General features: G+C 37.9%; 1 protein-coding gene across 4 annotated transcripts in view; it reads right to left on the minus strand.

Moving 5' to 3' along the window:
* EDIL3 (EGF like repeats and discoidin domains 3) overlaps positions 1–23,825 on the minus strand; it is a 270,263-nt gene that overhangs the window by 228,212 nt on the left and 18,226 nt on the right. The window contains exon 2 of one of the 4 annotated variants that reach the window (XM_080573950.1): positions 1,384–1,460. The exons of the other annotated variants lie outside the window; for them this stretch is intronic. The gene's annotated coding sequence lies outside the window, so the exon portion shown is untranslated. The remainder of the gene's footprint in view (positions 1–1,383; positions 1,461–23,825) is intronic. 4 annotated transcript variants of the gene reach the window in all.

Raw genomic sequence — 23,825 nt, forward strand, 5'->3', positions numbered from 1 at the left:
TTGCAGAAGGTCTGAGAGGACTTGGCTCTGGTAATTACCACTTCCCCAGGTCCATAAGAAAATACAATGTAGTTGATGTACAGGTTTTAATAATCACTATCACTGTCCTCTTGAAAATCTTCTAAGATGTATTACTTCCCTGTAAGTCTCACATCAGTTTGTCTATCTTTCAGAATTACTTTTTTTTTTTTTTTTAAATAATTTAGTGAAATGTTTGGGGGTTTGACTGCACAAGAAAAGCCAGTCTTCCTTTATTAACAGTAACTCACAGATCTACTCAAAAAATTGTTGTAATATGAACAAAACTCCTAAATTCAAAATAGATGCATGAAAAATGCATCTCTGCAGATTCATGTTTAATGAAATTCTGACATGTCTGACCTTCCTCAAGAGAACAGATTCGGAGCTGTGTCACTCCACATTTGCAATACTGCGTTGACTTTTCAGAGAGATTTTTGCTCGTGAAAATATGCCTTCAGGTGCTGTTATCTAAAAAGTGCCTCATCCCTCCCCTCCAAATCTAGACTGTATTGAAGACTATCTTGTGAATATAACTTTTCCTACCTTCTAGCAACAACTGGTGGATGCAAGTAGATGACTGGGTGCATGAGAAATCCAAATCCAAACCATGCACTTAGGAAGAACATTGAGATTTCATTACTTGCTGCGGGAACTGTCTATTAAAGAGTCAATAAATAAATTATACTTCTCCTCTGGATTGTTATTTTTATCAGTTATGTCAATTAAACATGTTTCTGTGTTTCTACCTTTTTAATAATAATCTTCAGATGATTGGCCAAGGTACAGCTAACAAAGCACAAATGACTAGAAGGAGCTTGATATAATTTTTGCTGTTGAACTTCACTCTTTCAATGTGCCATTTTCAAGAAAACACACAAACATGAAGATATAAGCTGACAATAATACACAACTGCATGTAGCTATAATTATTAATGCATTAGTGAAATTAATTCAACTTTAAATATGCTTACAGTTCAACAGATATGCAATATTCAAAGGCAATCACACATTACATATAACAGAGACTACAGCCAGCAGAGGGGAAACCAAAGATGCAGTACCATTATGAACACAGGCATATTTGTACAGATAAGTCATTTTTACAAGCCATGTCCTAAATCCAGTTTCCCTGCCACTGCTGTTTCTTTAGAATTGCATTAATATTAGATTCACCTTTCCCTCACTGATTGTTTCCTAATCATCTTATTCCAGTAAAGTTAAGGACATATTTCAAGAAGTACTTCTCCTGAAATAAAAACAAGTCAATTTTATAGTATTTCTGCCTTCAAGAGAAGAGGTAGCCATCCAGGGAGCACTCTACATTCCCTTTGGGAGAAAAGGGTTAGTTCACATCTCACTCACTGAATGAAGGGCAGGATTCCAATAGTTGATGGTGAAATTATTCACTCTTCCTTCGTCTTACTGTCTGTGGCCTCTCACTTGTATCAGCAATATCAGACCCATGGAAAAATAAAACAAAACAAAACAAACAGCAGGTGTCGGAGATAGGGAGAATAGGTGATTGGTTAAAAAAATTTTACTAAGAGAAGGGCAAAATGGGGCAGCAGAATGCCAGTCGAGAATACAAGAGCTGAAAACTGTTGATCTGTGTGAGAAAGATCAATCCCGTAAATATTGGCACTGACAAAGGCATCCAGAGAACACATGCAGACCCCCAAAGAGGTGGCAGAACCACTCTGCAGAATAAAGACAGATGATTTCATGTTTGTTAGTGAGCATTGGACAATGCTAAGTTTTGTGTTTTGTTTTTGTTTTTTTAAACTTCCTTTTAAAATACAGTCAGGCGATTTCATGTTTGTTAGTGAGCACTCAACAACACTGAAACCTATATTTTTTAAAAAACTTCCTTTTAAAAATTTTCATCTGTTGGTTGACTAGTGGGAGGCTAAAATAGTTTAAAAGATCCACACACAACCAACCTGTTACCTGCTTCTAGTTTGAAACTTAAAACTATTACGTGCAAGATGGCTCAGGCATCATGCAGAGTTTTCCATGAACAAATTTCTACAAATGCTAGCACTGTGAATCAATTTCTATAATTATGGAGATCTGGACAAAACAATACCAATTGTCATGTCCAGATTTTTATTTATTTATTTATTTATTTTAAGTGGTTAAAAATCTAATTATACACCTCCCTGGATTTTATTTTGGTATTCATGCTGATCCTAACTCTGATATTTTTTGGCAGGTCCACTCTCCATTTTAACAGCTGTCAATGCAAAAGTTTTGTAAGTGTCACTATGCACCAACAGCCATTCTCATTAAGCCAACACAAGTTTTCCACCAGACTGAGTAAAGATGGAAATACACAGTACTGAATGCTACTAAAATGCTTTGTCTTTGGGATATAAATTAGGAAGTCAGAAACAACTAGTCAAGGCTCAGAAGCTGATCTCTCAGGTTTTTAACTGCTACTGGTAGCAATCATTTACTATGGGGCATGTGACCATTCGTTACAATTTCTTCATGCATTAGCAGCTGAAAGAAAGACAGTGTTGAAGATGACAGCATAAACAAGTTCTCATCATAAAAAGGCTCTTACTGATGTCGCTTTACTCCTCTGATTAACTTTTCAACACTTAACATACATTCTCATCACACCATTTTTCAGCATGTGCAGTAACTTGATTTTATCCTCCAAAGTAGTTCTCCAAAGACACTTAAGCCTTAATTTTAGGAGACATACTGTTAAGATATCGTTTCCAGAAATGTAGTCTCTGTCTCTTGGTGGTCAAAACTGCAGGTTCAAAACTGTACCCACCTATGGAGAATGCCCTAGTTGTCATAAGCATTTTTACTCTGAAGATTTTACTGTGACAGCTAAATCACTGCTCACTCTTCAAGAATACAAACTTACTTTGAAACATCTGCATTTTAAATATGTTAACTGAATAATTGTAGTTTTAGAAAATTTCTTCACAATGAATCCATATCCTCAGTTCTGTGCAATTAAACTTTGTGACGGGTAAGTGAAAACAAAAATAAGTAAAAATTTATCTGACAGTTTCTCATATCAGTGGTTCTTGAGCTCTGCAGTTACTACAGTCTCAACATGTGAAACAGAAACAGATTTCACTTCAAAGTCCATAATCCCCTACAATGCTGCTTGTCTGAATTTCCCATGTGAATGCCATATGTTGTTATCATAATGAATTCTGAAACTTTTACTCTGTTGTCCACATAGCAGATCACACTAAACCACTTAAAACTGTTTCAGGGAGCAAGTGTACAAAAATAAGCATTCAAACAATTCCTGATGCTGTCCCTGAGAAGATTGTTTCTACCTTTATTGTTAGTTCTCCTCCTGGATTCTGAAGTGGGATAGGCAGAATGGCTTTTTACACAAACAAAAGAAAAGGCACAGGGAGAAAAGAAAGAATAGTACCAAATGGAGATGGTGTGAAAAAAAGAGAAGAGAAAGAGAGAGAGAAGGAGAGAAGGAAAAGAAGGAAAAGAAGGAAAAGAAGGAAAAGAAGGAAAAGAAAGAAAAGAAAGAAGGAAGGAAGGAAGGAAGGAAGGAAGGAAGGAAGGAAGGAAGGAAGGAAGGAAGGAAGGAAGGAAGGAAGGAAGGAAGGAAGGAAGGAAGGAAGGAAGGAAGGAAGGAAGGAAGGAAGGAAGGAAGGAAGGAAGGAAGGAAGGAAGGAAGGAAGGAAGGAAGGAAAGAAAAGAAAGAAAGAAAGAAAGAAAGAAAGAAAGAAAGAAAGAAAGAAAGAAAGAAAGAAAGAAAGAAAGAAAGAAAGAAAGAAAGAAAGAAAAAGAAAGAAAAGAAAGAAAGAGAGAGAGAAAGAGAGAAAGAGGGTCATTCTCATCTTGTTAGATTCCTGTCTGGGAATCTCCTGTCACCAGAGACAAAATCATGACAAAAAAACCAAGATCTCAGCGGTGCAGGGAAAAAAATAGTATTGAGTGCAGAGTAAGATCTCTCCATCCCCCTGACTGAATCCTTAAATATCTAATTTGAGAGAAACAGACACTGGTAAAATCCTTGGAGGGAGAGAAAATGCTTTCATAGCTTTTTCCTCAGATTACTTCTTCTGCCCTTGCCTGCTGGGTTTTTCAGAAAGAAGTACGTTTGTAAAGGAACACTTGTCCTCCGCCTTGGAGGTTATCACAAAATCTATATTGGAAACCTCAGCTAAAGCTTCTACATATTTACTATTTTTCCTATTTTCACTAAGCAAATGACATTTTTTCCGTATACTTTGCACCTTTCCTTTTGCAAGGAAAATCTATACTCAAGTCCTTCCTTGCAGAGGCTTTAAAATTGATTCTTTGTGGTGATGCCTGAATATACATGAAATATTTTCAGTCATGAGTCTTGGACCAAAGAGAGTGAATTCATCCCCTACACCTCTATTTATTTCGTTCTGAAAGTGGCACCTTCTCAGCAGAGAGCCTCCTTGGATTTACTTCATTGTGTGAATTTCCCTGGTTCTCTTGGAAATTAAGGGAGGGATCCATCCCTGGTAAGACAGAGGGATCCATCCTGTATCTGAATGGTTAATAGTTATGTCAGCACTCTGAGTTGCCCCCTGAGAATAAAATGGGGTTTTGATTGCCACTTGCTCAAGAAGAAGCCAATGTCTAATGATTACCTCATCTATCAGCTTTTTCACAGTGCATCACCCTTCTGAAATTTTCACTACATTCATATTGTAAGAGTTCATTTACTGTATCCCGTGCTTCTGCTATAGCTCTGTTTGTCTACACTTGCAAGTCCATCGTCGTTAAATAGCACAAGTTTAATTGCAATAGGTATTCCTGCATTACTCCACACATGGGCATTTTCACTTAATTTAGGTTAATTTGTAAAAGTTATTGCTCTAAAATTTCACATACAGAGAACTCAACGATCCTCATCCCTTCCAACTTGAGGTATTCAATTTTATCTAAGAAACATGCTCCAAAAGTTTACTAACTTGCCTGTGATTTAATAATGGTATTGTAAGCAAGAGAGAGACATCCAGACAAAGATATAAATACACTTGTCTCTTTGTCTCTTTTGAGTATTGGCACCAGCAACAGATACAAAAGACCATTAAACTTCTTAGGCTGATGGCTGGACTTGATGAACTTGAAGGTCTTGTCCAACATATATGATTTTACTTGATTCTATGAACTCTTCAGAGTGACAGGACATGTAACAGCCCTTCCCTAGTCACAGTGCTCTTACATCCAAATAGGCAAGTTACACACAGGCCTTGATGCTAACATAACTGTTGTCCATTTTGAGTCTCTGAGAGCACATTTCTTAAATGGGTGAAGCAGAAGTAGATTATTATGCAAGTACAGAACAGGCATTTTGCTCAGATCCTGTGATTATATTTTAACACGTGATTTCCCATTTAAAATAAATGTAAACTATGCAGAAAAATAGACCATAGGAAATAGTTGGAAATAGTGGTCTCCAACTATTCTTACAGGATTTGTAATTTTGTTGCTGTTTCTAGAAACTTTGCTTGCTGGTACCCACAATAAAAGTAAGAACTCCTCCTCTATAAAGAATCAGAAACCACAGATTCAGATCTCACAGCACCCCTGTTACCAGTGTGACTCTTCTCCTATCCTTCCCATTCTTCCCACTACTGGATATGAAGCAGAGTTTATTTCCTCCCAGTTGAAAAACGGAGGGGTTATCACCTCCTGGTACTATTTGAGTAGAAGATATAAATGCATCTAGCTAGATGAAAGAAAACATATTGGAAGAAATAAGCTCTTAATTCTGGATTTAGACACTAGAGTTGCTTATTATGCGCTGAACTATTTGTATCAGATACATGGATTTCCAAAATCTGCCTCTAAAGCCTCATCAGAGTCAAAAGTGCATAAAGAAAGAGTAGAAGATTTTAATACCTTTTCATACTTGCTGCTAATTCGCCATCAAATAATCAAAATGCATATTACCCGTTTTCTAGTATTGCTCTGGCACTAGTTAGATAATTATGGGGATCACATCCTCAACAAAATCAAAATGTTCAACAACTCCACTGGGTAAGTGGGAAGATAAATTAAAAATCTTTTTGTACTCAGATAAAGCAACATAAACCATCTTCCATGCAGAGCATCTGGATGCGCGATGCTATATCCAGTAGGGTTTTGTTTCTGTAGTTGTTTGGATTTTTTAGACTGACTGACAAGGCAGGGGGTTACCTCTACTCATTTTCTAGAGTTGTTTTTGAATCTGTGGGATGGTAACAATGCCATGAGATGGAAATAATGGCCAGCACACTCCTGTCTGAGAAGACTCACCTGAAACTGGTTTCCAACCAGTTTCCAACTTAAATGGGAAATTCCAACTCCTTCCCATTTAAAAATAATCCATTTCACTATTATAGTGTATGTAAATACATGTTCACTCTTCATGGTCACGGTGTTTTTGACCTTGTAGGGGGTCTCCCTGTGCCCGTAGGTGCCCTGGACATGCTCTGACTTCATGCTGGAGGCTGGCGGGTAGCTGAGGTATCTCAGTACTGCCAAGATACAGTGCCTCTGCCTAGAACAGTCTGGACCGTCACAACAGCCAGGTCTCACCTGCAGTGTGGGAATTCTGACAGAGGCATCTCATGGAGACACAAGAAAACACACTAAGAAATGAGGGAGAGGCAGCAATCTTGATAAAACTGGTTGTAAAAGCTGTGGCTAACTTTCATCACCACTTTAGTCCTAAGTGGTGACTGTAGCAGGCTGTGGAAACACGTTGAAAAACTATGTAATTCTGCCAATTAAGTACTGAAAATTAGTAGTTAGAAGAAATTAAATGCAGATTTTAGGTAAGACAAATAACAAATATATAAGACAAATTTGAGTGAGGTGGTAAGACACTGTGACTTTAAAAGAATGCCTTGACACTAACAAATTATTGTTTGGAAACTTTGAAATGCAGGAACATTTAGCTTAAAAGTGTGACCATCTACTATTCTCCATGCTAATGGCATTCACATGACAAAACAAATAGAGTAAGCAACCTCCAGTGTCTGTATTAACAACTGTTCGTAAAAGATACATTAAGTATTAGATACAGATTTATATACTTTGAGCAGGCAAGCCTTCTGTCATTGACTAGTTTCATCACTCATCCACAACTGTAAAACCTCTTTTTGTCAGAATAAAGTTTTCCAGCTTTTATTCTTCAGATCATTTTAAGGAAAGAAAATGATTGAATGAGGTAAGAGAAAAATATGTTGTTTTAGCCACAGGCTGGACCTGGTTGGCACCGTATCATAGCTGAGCAGTACTGAGTTATATACGACTGATAGATAATTTACTCATGAAAGAATGCTTTGAGGTGAACTTTGTGAATTAGAATTGAATTTCATGAATACTTTGGACTGCCAAAAGAGGAGAAAAAAGAAAAGAAAAAAAAAAGTTTTCAATAAAGCAGTAGTGTTTTCTATTTGTATCTCGAAACAAAATTTCATTTTGTAACTAAATTGTGGTTTCCTTTGCAAAGTAAAAAATACTCCTAAGTCATATAATACATTATTACAGAAAACAAACCCTAACATTTTTGTTTTGGAGGAAGAGCCATTTTTTCCATTTTGATCAGCAAAACAGAATTATCCTCAAAGCTCACATCAAGAATGTACAGTGAAAGATATTAGAGATACCACTGGTTTTTCATCTATTGGAAGTGTTCATGGCACATAGTGGTTGACACAGTTAATTACAGGAAAAGGAGAAATGACATCACAGTTATAACAAAGGAATGAAAACATGGAGGTACCTGCTGTGTCACCAAGACTGCTTGTAGCTGTTTGCTACACCTGCTGCTCATTTTGTGAACTTCAGATGTCATAAGCAAAACTGATGAGAACTTAGATCTACAATAAATGTATGGTCTGTGAGCTGAATTTTAAGAATTCTTTAAGAAGAAACAATACTGTGATGGTATCAGATATCCAGAGTGTCCTGCCTCAGTTTCCTTTTTTGGAAAAGACAATGATATCGTCTCATTTCAGACAGTTGTTATGGAAATGTTTTCAGACATATTCAGGAAGCATGCAAAGATATTACAAGGATGAGCACAGATGAGCCTGCAAGGAAATTAATCATTCTATTTCTGGAGCAAGTTTTGAATACTATGCAATAAATAATGCTCTGTCCTGCTGTGACTATGAGGCAGACAGTGTTTGAACTCGTAACTCTCCTCTGGGATAAATAACTGGAAAAAAAGTCTTTCATGCAGGTTTGGGTTCTGGACTCTCATCTTCTCAGTTTGCCAACCAGACATGCACAGACAGTGTAGTCCAAAGGGCAAGCTGAGAAGTTCTTCTTGATGGAGTTGAAAAATGACTGCTCAGATAGCAGGGAATTAAAGACAAGAACAGTCACACTGTGTTGTATCAAAGAGCTCACAAGAAGAAACAACAATTTAAATCAAAAGTTTACAAAACAAGTCAATAACATTACTGTACTGTACTGCTATACTCTGAGATTCCAGCAATTTACAATGAGACTTCTCAAGTCAGAGTAGGTGCCTTTATATTTGGACAAAATCCTGCAAAGGTTTTTCTTCAATGAGTATGTCCATATTGCTTTTTGAACCTGAAAAAAGCTGTGGCAATAAAAAATGCCCCTAAGGGTCATACTGTGTACAAAACCACTTGATTAAGAAGTAGGTCCATCAGTTTGCTTTGAACAAAACATTTTCATTTGATGTCACTTCATTTTTGCAACATGAACAATCATTTTATTCCTCTCCTGATTTTGCATTCCTTTATCATTCTCACCCATCTTTTACTCACCTCAAAGTCTGCTACCTTCCCATATTGTCTTGTTACCCCTATGCCTTCTCTGCCCTCCTTGTTTCCACCAGGGCAGCCAGGAGGCATAAGATGCTTTCAAGAAGAAAAGCAAAAGAAGAAATGATAGAGATAGGATTGCAGCCTACATTCAACACTACACATACGTCTTACTCCATTCACTATAATATATTCCTGACCTTAATGCTTTCAGTATTTCAGTAGTCCTGGTGCGTAAAATTCAGAAGGATAAACACAGGCAGGTTTTGGACTTTTAAGGTGTGACTGTCATATGGGGCAGAGCAACAGGATGTGCCACAACGCAGACAGATTAGTTAACTCTGATGTCTTAGCACAGACCTATATTTATTGGCAAATCTTTAAGCCCTGCTTAATCTTTTGATCATCTTCTATTCAGGAAGAACTTTATAAAGTTTGATTTTTAATCCCTGTACTGACCAAAAATGCTTCGCCTTACCTGAACAACAGCTACATATACTCATGTATTTCAAAGAAAATTAGGAAAAAAATATCAACTTCTGTCTGTAAGCTTAACATACTTGCTATTATATCTGTAGAAGCTGTGTTACTTCTCCCTCAGCAGACACTCCTGCAGTGTCTATTTAGGCAAGACCAATACCGTCACACAAATAAGTTCCAACAAACTAAGATACAATAGCTCACTAGAAAGTAACCTGCATTTTTCTAAAGAATCCTGCATTACCATTAAGATCACTGCATAACAGCTCAAAAGCTGCTGATGCTACTTGTTTGGGGAGATAAACTATTAAGAGAGCATATCCACCGCTGGCTTGTACCATAATGAAGACTCTCAGCTTTGTAGGAGTGGTATTTAATCATGTATTAAAGCATAAGACAAAGTCAGACTACATAAAGACCATTCAGACAACGTGAATTCTTCCTTCCCTCCTCTGCAGTGCTTGCTTTTACTTGCAAACTTCATATTCCTTTACCATTTTTTGTGCACATGCTTTTTTTTTGCTTTTTTTTTTTCTAAGAACCTAAGTTATTGCAGCTGAATGTGAAAAGAGATGTATGAACTCAAACATAACAAAATGCTACAAAAATTGAAGTGACTAGCTTAGACTGAATAACAGGAACCACAAAGGTTCTTTTATGGACAGACAAATTAAAAGTTTCCTGTTTCCAAACTTTATGTAAGACACAGTTTTAGACTCATATTTAAAAATCATTAAAATAATCTCAGAAATTTTGGATTGCTGTATGACTCACTGAAAATGAAGCACTCAACTGAGTACACATTTCTGAAAGAAAGCAAATTGAAGTGGAGAGCAGGAACAGCCCAACGCTCAATGAATTTTAACATTCTTCAAGGTGGCATCATCTAACTAATTAAACTGATTACATTTGAGAAATCAAAAGGCCTAGAGATAAATTCCTAATCTTGAGTAGTCCTAAAATCCTTGATTATTAATCTGCTAATTGTGTGAACACATTTACTATTAACTTCAGTGGTTCAGAAAGAGAAAAGAAAACAACTTTTGACAATTGCTCAAAGCCATTTTAAATAATAAAGTGAATTTCTCAACTCTGATTCCCACTGCAGCCGTTCAGAGAAAGTAATTGCATTCTGTATCAGAAGTCAAGTTTAAAGGTAATGGAGGGGTAGTTAGAACTATTCTCAGACTTCCAAATATTAGCTATACTTAGTTCTTATTCCAATGGGAAATATTACTCCTCACAAGATGTGTAGGGAGGAATCTATACCCAGTGCACCCACGCTCCTTTTTTGCTGGAGACGAGAAAACATTAAATGTTACCATATTTACACCCGACAATAAGATAGCACTATTATTACTCAGCAAGCCTTATTATCTAGGTTATACAAAAGTGAGGAAAGAGAAGAGAAAAAGGAAGAGTGAGGAAAGTAACAAGTCTGATATAGAGCAGGAGCTTGAACCCAGGTCTCCCAGTCCCTTCTCTTTGAATTTTTTATTTATGTATTTATTTTTAATTCTGTAAGTTTCCAAGGCTTACAATGAGTTTCCTAGACATATCTAGGAATTAAAAAAGAAAAAAAGTCTAAACCTCCTATATACCAGTATTTTAAATAATGTTTTCCAGAAATGTTTCCAAAAAAAACCACAACTAATCTGTATCGGTTAGAGAGTATCTTAACTATAAGTAGTAAAGATAGACTGTAAAATCCAATAGTATCAGAATACTATATATTTGCATCAATATTTACCTACATGCCAGTAGCGGTTAAAGCAACCATTATAAATGCAAACATCCTGCTTCAGTGTTATCTTAATCCCCCTGTGTACCTCTTGTTTTATGTCCTATTTAAACTACTTCTAACATTGTTTCATCCACGGTCTCATTCACTGCAATCTTAGCAGACCTTGCACATTACAAAAATCTTCCATTTCATAAGGAGGAGAGACTCATGATCTTTCTGCATTGTATATATGTGTGGAAAAGATGGTTTTTGATTTCCCATTTTTTTTCATAGTAGTCCACAGAAAGTTTTGCCCTCACTTCCTACACCCAGGTCAGTTCCTCTTCTCCCCCAGAGCTACATTCCCAATAACTCTCAATCTCTAGGTGTAGACCTTTTTTTCTGAGGGATGAAAGGATGGAGGGGCTAATGTGACACATTTTTATAATTATACAGACCCAAGCTACCTCTCCAGGAATGTTCCAAGATGAAAAGGAAAAGGTAAGGTAAACCCAACTTGTTCCATGTCTTGCCCCAGTTTCCCTTACCCACACACAAATACCTAGATTTCAGACCTGCAGCCCCTCTTTGGTGTTTTCCTTTCAAGGAATAAGTAATTCCTCTTCTTTTGTATGGATGTCCAGATATGCTTATAACCTTTATCACAATCCTGTAACTTCCAGGGACTGTTTGTGTCTGCTTTCATAAATAAAAAGGCTTATGCAATTAATTAATTTTTAAATGTGGATCAATTCACCGAGCAGTATATTAGGAGACTCTTCCTAGGAGTGTTGTGAAAATAACTGGCTGTTGAACATTTATTTTACACCCTCAAAAACAAACAAACAAACAAAAAACCCCACCACCCGCAGCTTACTTGAGCTTCACCAGGTATCAGACAACTTATTCTATAACTATCTTAAAAGTTTTAAAATCTGTTCTTACAGTCACAGGACATCATTAAAAAATGTTTCACTGAACTACTTACACAAATACTTTAAGACCACTTTCTGACAAGCCACATGTAATATACAGGCACAGAACAATGTACACTTTCAGAGCTTAATTAAAAATAATTTATTCATATTCAAAATTCACAAAACACTGTTAAAAATGGTGTGAATATTTAAATGGAAGGGAATAGGCTGATGGTCTCTGAAGGAAGCACCTGAATCCGATGCCAGCTCAAAACTGCCACAGTTGGTTACCAGTTCTCTGGCAATAGTCTGCGAAACACCACTCATGAGGTGAACAGGAATTCTTAATACCAACTCTTTATTTTTGTTGCAGTGACCAGAAGCTGATTTTTTCAACCTGCCTGTCTTTTCAGAGCAAAACCAAGTGATTTCTCCTGACAACAAGCCTTGGAACTGCCTCTGAAAGAGAACAGTGGCAGCCACATGATTTAAATTTAAAAAATTAGTTACCTCATTAAGTACTAATGCATGTTCAGCAGGAAGACAATCCTACACAGTGAGAGCGTATGGGCTAGATGATTAAGCTGAACAGCTAGCAGAACAAATGCATTCAGGTTCAGCCAGTAAAATTCCAGAGCCCAGGTTTCCAAGATAATTGTTGTTTGGCTTTTTAACCCCAGTTTCATTTGAGGAATTGCTACACAACAGGGCAGGTGAGGCAAGTGAAGGTCTCCTGTGACCAGGTGAGACAATTAAGCAGCATCACCCTTTCTAAAGTACCTGAATGTGTAGGGCTACGGAAGGAGAGTGTCTATAATCCTACAGCAGAAGCCTGAAATACTTTAGCAGAGTGCTTTGAAAGCTCTGACCTTGGAAATAAGAAAACTCACACACAGACAAAATACATATAAACAAAATTCCAAAGGCATGTCCCTAAGGTGTATAGGTGTTCTTAGGCTACAAACACCTTGCGTCCAAAGTACTTTGTTGTTGTTGTTGTTACACATATCATATTAATAAATAATAATGTAATCTCTGTTCCTTAATAAATGCCTAGTCAATGTAAACTCTACTTGGGTTATAGAGAGTATATGTATTAAGCCACATAGAGTACTATGTTTCTTGCTTACACAAGTATAAACTCCATGCTGTGAGTTGCCAAATACCAGTTCTTTGCCATCCAGAACCCCCACAAGTGGCACTCCTTCTGAGCTTATGGGCATCTACCTGATTTCTGCCTTGCTGCTCCTGCTGGTAAATAGACAATCTTGGTAATTTTTTTCATGACAAGAAGGTGAACACATGTAAATCAAAAATATGTTTTGTTCTCTTGTGGTTACTTCACAGAGAAAGCTGTTAAATGCGGTGTATTGCTTTGTTGTACAAATTGGTATTTCTTCTATCCTTTTAGAAGACTTTCTATTTGGATGCACTTGTAGATGTTCATTTCACATTTATAGGCTGGCCATTCATTCTTCTAGCATTGGACTCCTCCATGTACAATGACAATAGTTGTGCAGATCATTTTTTACTATAGTAATGGTGCATTTTGAGAGAGAGGATGTGACAGGACAAGTTCTCTTTCCAACAACGTGAGTGAGAATATTTGGTGAAATGCAACACCACACAAATTTGGGATTTTAAAAAAGAATATGGCACACCCATCCTTTTGTGGGCATTTTGCTATTTTCTGTTAACCCTACAACAATTGATAAAAAAAAGCTTTTTTATTTAAAGCTGTTAGAGCTAGATATTACATTAAATACTATATTCACCTGTGGTGCAAAAGGGTCTATTTCTTACCGGTGAGTTATTCTGAACTTTTAGGATGCATGAAGCAATAAAACATGTTGGAGATTATTTCTTTAATAAACTATGGTAAGCATCTGAAAGCAGTGTTCCGACATTTGAAGCTCTTGCTAACACGTCACAAATCAGCAAGAGTGCTTATAGTATACGAATTTAGGCTTAAGGTAAGAAGTCAGTCTACAAAGTTTGTAAAAAGACCTGTCATATTCCTTAAGCACCTGCATTGTTTAAAATTTGCTTGCTGGTGTAACCAACTATAGAATTAGAAAAAGAAATAACAAGAAAAGCTATTAAAAGTGCAAAAAAAAAGCTTAACGTGAAGTTTGACAATGTATTGCAAGTATGCCTTGTGGAGACATAAAGAGCAGCCATGGAAGTTAAAAAAAAAAGATGAACTGAGTGAGATGAACATTGCTAATAAGTGATGGAGAATGCTACAAACAAGGTAGCTTAGATAACATCTGTGCTAAAGAAGTTCTTTTTAAAAGTCAGAGTTGTTGGTGAAATACAATTGAAACTTACGATTCTATCATTGTCCAAAAAGGAGGCTCAAAATGATCTAAAGCATCTGACACTTCCCCTAAATACTTTTTCAAAAAGCTGATGTCTTTTGTTGTGCTCACAGCCACCTTCTACATGAGTTTCTTTGTTTTTTCACTTGGAAAAGGAAAGCTATTCTCTTTCTTCCTCCCCAACCATGACTTTTCTTCTCTAAACAACAAACTAATAGATATAGCTAAAAATAAAAGTGAGCTGAAGATTGGAAAGATATTCTATTGTATCACTGTCTTGAATTTGCCTTCAAAACCACTCCTTTATTATGCTAATACAGTTTGTATTGCTAATATTCCCTGCTGAAACGTAGATGGCAATAGCATTTATGGATATGTTTGAACTGCTTTTTTTCCCACCAATTCTCAAGCTTATGCCATAATCGCATAGAATCATAGAATGATTTAGCATAGGACATCTAGAGGCACAGCAGTTTTTTATGGATACTGGCTCTTCCAGAGCAATCAGCAACCCTCAGTTTTACCTAACACGCTCCATCTACCAGAGGTATGCCCACATCCACGACAACAGATATCCTGCCCGTGTCTCCCAGCTTAATTAGAAGTGTCATTTTTTTGGATTCAGACAGAGAAAATTGTAATGAGTCTAATGCATGTCTAAAAGCATCATCTTCACAACAGAACCAGAAATACATCATTATCATAACAGGTCACCTATATCGTTGTTCTCCATGTGATTTAATTGTAACTGCTACTCTTTATGCGATGTGATGGAGGAGTTGTATTCACCAATTCGGTGTTAGCGGGGCCTCCTGTCAGCATCATTAGCAGAGGCAATGTGAGTATGGACTTCATGTGAATAATGAGCATGCTGAAAAAAGCAACTCCAGCAAAGAGTGACATTGCTTCTGAAACGTGTAACTTAATAGGCCTTTCAGTATTTCCATTAGAAATCCTGTTGGTGATACAAAGTTGGGAAATGTTATTAATACTTAGGCAGATTGGTATGGCAGAGGAATAATTGGATGAGCTCAAGGAATGTAACAATACAGATGGAATGGCATTTAGTAGAACAATATGCCAGTTCTCTATATCGAGAGATTAACAGGTCCCCCTGAGCAGAGGGCTCAAATATCTAATCAATCATATGATCCATACTGTTCTCATACCATGACAAAGACAAGAAGAATACTAAGGATGTATTAGATGAGGTATATTTCTAGGACAGATAAAGAAACCTGACTATCATTTTGTAAGATCTCAGTGAGCTCTCACCTGTATCATTACATACAGTCATTGTGTACAGCCATGGTCACTAAAAAAGAAAAGCAATTTTTTTAAAAAAAGCAGACACGGAGGAGTTGAGAGCTTATCACATACATGAAAGTTAGTTCAAACAACACCAAGGGCATAACATATTACTGTTGACTTCAACCACTGTTCATTCCTGATGTTCTGCCTACGTGTTTAAAGTACCAGTACTAACACAAACATTCATGTATGTAAATTACTCATACATGAGTCTGAAATTGGAAAATGTGTCTGCAAATGACTTCAGTGATTACTAATATCACTTATGAGCTGCTGGGTTACCAGTTCACACATATTTGAATGAAATGATGTAAAGGCAGGGCTGTCATATCAGATACAGCAAATGATAGATAATTTATGTCAAACATACACCAGCAAAAGCATCAAGTCTATACTAGTTCATCATCTTGCTTCAGAGCTGCAAAACTGATTTGGAACCAGAAGCCGTGTATTTACATGTATTTACTGTATATTTAGTATTAACTCTATGTTTAAATTTACAGAATCATTTAGGTTGGAAAAGACTGTTAAGATCAGTACGTCCAACCAACAGCCATTCAAACAACATGGTCCCATGCTTTGGAGAACGAGATACTGTCTTACACTGAGTCATATGAGCAGACTCCTTCAAAACTCTCATTCCCAAGCAGTTTTATTGATGCTGATGTTACAAAGCAACGCCTTAGGTAACAGGTAGCCATATAATGGCTGAAAATATCTAATGCAGGTGCTACACTCCTCATTTTACAGCACTAAGGTCACAGAGTTACTGTACTCAAAGTGCCTACAATGCTATGTCATATTTCGTCTGAGCCTCCAAGCAGCGTAATGAAGTATATATGCAAACCCGTATTTCTTTTCCCAGTCTTCTTTGAAGTCGATTTTGATCAACAGGAAACATTGTTTTTGACACATAAACAGTCTCAGCATGGACAGCATACCTGGTCATTAGCATTCCTGTTGCTGAGGAGCACAAGTACAGTCATGTGTGCTACGTAAACTTCATATTCAAGGCTTACACAAACCCTTCAGTTTAAGGGCTGATGACAAAGTAACTCCAATCAAAGCATTTTGTGTACTTCCTAAAATTCTAGTTCTCAGAGTAATTCCATTCTTCTCAAACAAAATGACAGAATGCCCTCAGCATATAAATGACTTTTAAAGACTTCACAAAACTTGACATTAAGGCTATTGTTGAATGCAATGTCCAAAATAGACTGCCATTTCCATAACCTCCCTCCATACACTTACCAAATCCCCTAAAATAAATATAACTGCTGTACCAAATCAATTATTACTACCTGAACTATTATACATCACATATACAATAACACTTAGGGAGTTTATACCTCCAAAAATGACAGCTTTAACTCATACGTTGGTTAACTAGCATTTCTAAAATAATACTTCTGCTTCAAGACATGGGTAACTGGAATAACTAAAATTGACTCAGAGATTTCTGTCACATAAAACGGAAATCACAGATGTTTAAAAATGGAAAACTTTACCAAATGTTTACTTTATACACTTCACATATTCCCATGTGACTAAAGAACTGTGCAAGAAGCACTCTCTGACTATTAAATTCTTCTCAGTTTTTGACATCTCAACCCTCAGGTGACCAAGACTATCAGTTTACTGAAAGGGCAACAACTGCTGGGTCTTACATATTCACAAAGACACAAATCATTACTCCAAAGAGCCAAATAATTTTAAAATGAATTTATCATACTAAGTATTTTTTTAATGAAGATGCCATTTAACAGTAACTTTTTTCTTAAAATACAAGAACGACTGTAAACAGGAAAAATGGCTAGTTATTAACTGAATGATTCAAAAGAACATTGCAAACAGTATTTTTTCTTGTATAAATGGTTGGTGATATTTAGATTTATTTATTTATTTTATTCTGGTAGGATTTCTAAGCACAGAATGCCCTGCAAAACATGTTAAGAATTAACAAAAGACACTTGGCTGTTCGATAACATGACAGGCTTCTCTGATTTTACACAGATGAAACAGCCTGGTGATCTTTTTTATGACAGTCCTTCCCTCCTGCTGATTCACAGCTTCTAAGTACTTGGCAAAGGGCAGCTTTCAAATTTCCTCCCTGGATGCTATTCCAGCTCCTTCTGTCCCAGCAAACACCAACTAAGCCACTTACTAAGCCACGGATGTTTGTGTTTATGTGATGAAAAAGGAAAGGAAAAGGAACCAGGGAAAAAGGAAGAAAAAGGACAAGAAAGCAGAAAGCACAGAATACACAATCCTGGGCTGCTCTCTGCCTGCAGGCACAGCCCCGGGCAAGGAGTAACACTGGGACGCGTTTTGCAGATGACAGAGCCATGTATAAGACTGCTTCCTCTGCATCTCCCCATTGCTCCAGGGATGTGCAGTTTGCCTTTGGCACATCCAATGCAGTGCACCATCACCCACTGGTCCAGCAGTGCTGGACTGATGCAACACAGAGGGGCAAAGCAGGGGTCCAGCCTCCTCACTCTGTGCTTGTACCAAATGCTGGGCTGTGGCAGAACAAGTTTTTCCTACTCAACTCATGCAATACGCAGTGTGCATGCACAACCTGATTAAATAATAACAATAAAGCAATCTGAAGAACCCTGATTGCCTCTAAAGCTTTCCTGTGTGTGACCTCTCCGTTTTGAAGAAATGACCTACTCCACAGACTATTTGCAGAAGTGACTGATCCTACATCAGTACTACCATCTTCTATACAACTAACAGGCAAACTGAACGTAAGTCAAAGAACATGCTAAATACAGTTATATATTTGTCCAGTGGCTGATAAATAAAGCCAGTAGTTAGGCTAAATTAAGAGATGGCAAATGCTATTTATACTTCCCAGTTTATATTCCTGTTTTAATCAGGCAATTTTTTTTAAGCACATTACTTAGAGCAGGTCTGTGCTGTACAAAGGGGCACAGGTAGATCTGAATGCAACAGAATCCACATGAGCCCACAGAGTTGTACAGATGCAGCAGTGCATGCTGTGTTGGTAGATTGATACTCTGACTGCAGATGTGCCACTATGCAGCATCGTGCCACACCATGTGCGCTGCACTGGAGCACCCAGCACTAACGAGCTGTGGCTCACCACTTGTACCATATGTAGGTAACTCTCACCCATGCAGACTTTGGACAAAGTCCTTCAAGAAAAGGGTTTCAACTTCTCTTTATTCCCTTTCACATACCTACATGGCCCAAGGCAGACTTCTTCAAAGCCACCTTTTTCTTCTCCGGTATCTGAACAAGAAGCTGTGGACCATAAAAGGCAGCACTCTTACTAGCGGCAAGGGATACAACATGTGTAAGCAGATACAAGAGTATATATTTTATTCATGCAAGTTAGTTCCTCAGTTACAAGCATGCAACAAAGACCTGCAAAGCACACAGAGCTAAAATGCCTAAATAGACCACCAGATACCACCTGATGGTTTCTGAATGCTGGTTCTTTTCCTTTGGGTGATGTGCTTTACTAGTCATGAACGAGGTCTTCATTGTGCCAAATTCTTTATGAATGCAGAACAAGAAGTATTCCCACATGCAAAGAGTTACTATCATAGGAATATGACTCTCACCCAGGGAAAGGGCATTTCTGTCAATTATCATGGTTCAAATATGTCAATTCAGATGTGGAGTATACCAAAACTTTAGTATTTTATCAGAGTTGACTTTCATTCAGGTAAGAATCCATTTTCATAAGCAGTTCCAGTGGACAACAGAAATGTCTTCAGTCTTCATAAAAATCTACAAAAGCTGTGTAACCTTCAGCCCCACCTGCTGGTACCTAATTATTAACAAACATAAAGAGTTATCCTTTGGTGCTATGAAAGGTCTTACGTACAAATATACCAGACTCATTTGGAGGTGGTTTTCTTTCTTATCCTTAAGAGATTTAGCTTCACCCCCAAACAAATACATGTATTGGGTTTACATGGCAAGGTTTTAGTAGTGGGGGGCTGGCTGCAGGGGTGGCCTCTGTGAGAAGAATCCACAAGCTGCCCCGTTAGATAAGGGCCAGTTTCAGCTGGCTCCAAAGGGACCCGCTGGTGGCCAGAGCCAAGCCAGCAAGTGATGTTATTTGCACCTTTGTGAGAGCAGATTTAAGAAAGGGGGAAGAAAAAAAAAAACTGCTGTGACAAAGCAGCTGAGAGAGAGAGGAGTGAGAAGCAGCCCTGCAGCCCCCAGGTGAGTGCAGCAGGAGGACAGGAGGTGCTCCAGGCAGGCAGCAGCAGTTCCCCTGCGGCCTGTGGAGAGGCCCCTGGTGGAGCAGGCTGTCCCCCTGCACCCATGGGTCCCACACGGAGCAGATCTCCACGCTGCAGCCCGTGGAGGAGCCCCCGGTGGAGCAGGTGGATGTGGCCTGGAGGAGGCTGCGGCCCATGGAGAGCCCCCGCAGGAGCAGGCCCCGGGCCGGAGCTGCAGCCCGTGGAGAGGAGCCCACGCAGGAGCAGGGGGTCTGGGGGGAGCTGCCGCCCGTGGGGGACCCGTGCTGGAGCAGTTTGCTCCTGGGGGATGGACCCCGTGGTACGGAGCTCTGTGGGAGCAGTTCCTGAAGACCTGCTGCCTGTGGGCAGCATCCCGTGGGAGGGACCCCACGTGGAGCAGGGGCAAAGAGGGACCGTGAAGGAGCGGCAGAGACGAAGCGTCAGGGACTGACTGCAGCCCCCAGTCCCCGTTCTCCTGCGCTGCTCAGGGGGAGGAGGTGGAAGAGAGTGGATATTGGTAAGGTGGTTTTAGTTTGTTTTCTTTATTTCTCATTTCTCTAGCTTGTTAGTAATAGGTATTAAATTTCTCTCATCTGCCTATGCTGAGTCTGTTTCGCCCGTCATGATAATTGTTGAGTGATCCCCCTGTCCTTATCTCAACCCTTGAGCCCTTTCCATTGTATTTTCTCCGCGTTTCTCTTTGAGGAGGGGGAGTGATAGAATGGTTGTGGTGGAGCTCAGCTGCCCAGCTGGGTAGAACACCCATAATACATTTGTTACACACAGTTGAATTTAAAAAAATTAAGGACTGCAAATGTCTGAGATGGTGTTACTGTTGTCTATATGGTTAAATTCTCATTTCTCTTTGACTTATCTGTCTTGGTCTATCATTTTGATGATTCCGCTCTGCTCAATCTTTGCTCTTGGAATAGTTCCTGACTAAAATTGTGCCAGATGATTTAAATCCTCTTGTGGCATTACTGGTGAAAGAAAACACATCACTTCCATTTCAGATAGCCACATCACTGCTGACTGTCAAGTCCAGTAAGTCCCTGCTGAAGTGCAGCCAAAAATCTAGCTTCTGTATAAAAGAACGGCAGAGGGAATGCTGAAATAATTGGGTGTTCATCCACAAACCTAAGAAGGAATGTATACATGTCCCTGTGGGATTAAACATACTCTGATTTTAGTTATTTTTGTTTGTTTTGTATTACTTAATGTAGCGCTTGAAATACCTTGATAATCATGAAGACCTAACTGAGCAACCATTACATTTCCGATACCACCCACTGTATTCAGGAAATATCCAATTCTTATGGCTCATCTAATATAAGTACTCATCTTTTCTTTGCACTCTGCCTTTTATGAACAGCAACAGCTTCACTTTTTTTTTTTTTTTAAAAAAAAAGTATTATATACATTCATTTTCTTCTGAAGATATTTATGGAAGTCTGGAATTTCATTTGCTTCAGGAATTTCTATTATATTACTCAGTGATTTTAATTGGAAATTTTAAGCTGATTCACTATATACATCTAATTATTTTAAAATGAAAAATGCGTGCAATTCTAGTGCAGAAAATTACTGTTTCTATTTAACAGAAGCCTGTGATCAGTATGATTTACTTTCTCACTCTTAAAAATTTTAGTACTTAAGAAGTTAATGACAGAAATGGGAAATGGCTTAAAAATAACTCTAGCATAGCTGTCATCAAAGGAGTATATTTTAACCCTCTGATTTAGAAGCATAAGCATTTGAAACCTGTTGGTCTTTGTGACCAGAAAACAATCCCTTCAGCTACAAATCTCAAAAGTATTCTATTTGTCCAGCAATCTGTTGGTTTTATTTGGATTTCCTAACACTGGTTACTGGGGGGGAGGTGATTGAAATAAACAGAAGAAAGTTTGTTCTGTTGGATTTGTCAAAGGTTATATTCCTCTCTTCTTCGTTCAAATACATCGTTTCACTAATTGTATTGAAATTCTTAAGAACACTTCCCTGATTCTTCTCCAACTAACCCATCGGAACACAGTATCATTACCAAAGCTGGGAGAAACAAACAGATAAAACCAAAACAAAATGTCTGTTCTACAGAGAAGTGGAAAAAGCCTTTCATCTTATGTTGAGAAGGACACTACATCTACACATGCTTTCATAACCTTCAAAGAAACCTCCTTCCTGGCACTAATCTTTCACACTGTTTCATCTCAAAGCTCGTTCCAAGTGACCACAGCACAAGCATCACCAAAAATGTGTGTGACCTACTTAAATAAGTACTGGCTGTATCCTGATAAGATAAACAAACTCAAAAATACAGAAAACCTCAGAAAGAGGCAGCTCCATATTGCTCAATCACCACATAAAGCAGCTGCAGAATTGACCTGATTTAAAAAGTCAAAAATTTTTGAAGGTCTTTTTTACAAATACAATAAAAGTTTTTATCAAGCAAAATAAAAATCCAGAAAGTTTATGACAAGCCACAGCCAACACTCACATCCAAATGCACCTGTAACTTCCTTTTATTAGAAGAGTGAAAAGCAAGCAATACAGAGAGTTAGTTAAAAAAAATAAAACACAAGGAACACATCTCAAGCAGGAAACTTCCAAGGCAAACTGATACCAGTAAGTATCATGTCTAGATACTTGAAATGTTACCGGTGCAGTATGGCTTCATAGTATCATCATACTCAAAAAAGACTCTTGTCTTTATTGTGTTATTGCTCTCTGTTTTACAGCTCTCTGTTTTACAGATATTCAACTTATTTCCATTCTCTTTTCTTAAGCTAAAATAGGATTTTTTTTTTTAAATCAGTGAATTAGATGGATGCTCACAAACTGTAGCATATAAATGGCTATGGGAAGTGCTAGCAAAACATTACTTTCTTGCATGCCCTTGTCATAATTCGTGTAGCAACTAAAGCTTTGCACAATTCATGCCTATAAAGAACACAGAGGGAAAGAGCAGCCTTTAAGGTTCTGTTCTCTGTGAAAAACTTGAGGCTGGTAGAATTTTTTAACAGTTTCAGCTGGTAGAAATCAGAGGCAGTCCAAAGATGCCCAAAACCCAGGCTCCGGCTTTCAACCAGAAGCAGACAGGGCTCTTAAAACAGCAACAGCTGACAGAAGGCTATGGAGAAAAAAAGCGTAACTTTAAGTTACTTGTACCTCTATGGTTCATTTTCTCCAGGTCTCAGCTATAACTATTTCTGCAAAGGCATTCTGCTATTTTTTTTCCAGTAGATCTGAATAAAAGTATTGACATACGCAAGATCTATCTTCCCTTTGTTTTACTCTCACAGTAAATAATGTCCACCTAAAATCTTATAATAATCTGAGATATTAAAAGCCTCAGGGTAAACAAAGACTGTTGCGTTTCCTTAACACCCCTCCCCAAAAGCCAGGTAAGAGAAGTACAAATCTTTTAATCTGGTTTATTTTTAGCTATAGTTTAAGACCAGGCTTTTTCATCTTTAAAAGGAAACAAAACTTAATTTCAACTGTTTAAAGAATTGACCAAGTTAATGTAGAGTTACTTGAAGATGGAATCCCTTCCTTAGGTTTTGCAGGCTGGAGGCATTATGTAAGATTATTTCTTTCTCAATGTTCCATTATTTTTAAGTGTTAATACATACAGCTTTCTTAATACTATTTAAGCACAAGACACTTGAAATATTTTGAAAGTGGTGGCTATAGAAAAATGCGCAGATCCTCATCTTCCTTCAGTAGCACAGATATTCTGCAATTAGAGCACAAATGTAAGTCAGGGTCCCACAACCAATTAACTCATTTAAGTTTGAATCCCCTCCTGACAATTCTGACTCTACACTTATAAAATTGTTTAGAGATCCATCTTCACAAAAATACTCTTGGTCTCAACTGCTGGTTAGTACTCTTTTCAAGTTCTAAAGGAGCTATGCAGGGGGTTCATTTTTTTTTATTGTTGTTGTTAGTTCGGCCTCTTTTTTTCCTTTTTTTTTCTTTTTTTTTTTTTTTTTGGGTGGGGGGGGGGAGTGGAGGGGTCTGCCAGTACTTAAAAACAAGCAAACATGTTTTACTGATGT

The sequence above is a fragment of the Anser brachyrhynchus genome (assembly GCF_964034855.1).
Source record: "Anser brachyrhynchus genome assembly, chromosome: Z".
NCBI lineage: Eukaryota > Metazoa > Chordata > Aves > Anseriformes > Anatidae > Anser > Anser brachyrhynchus.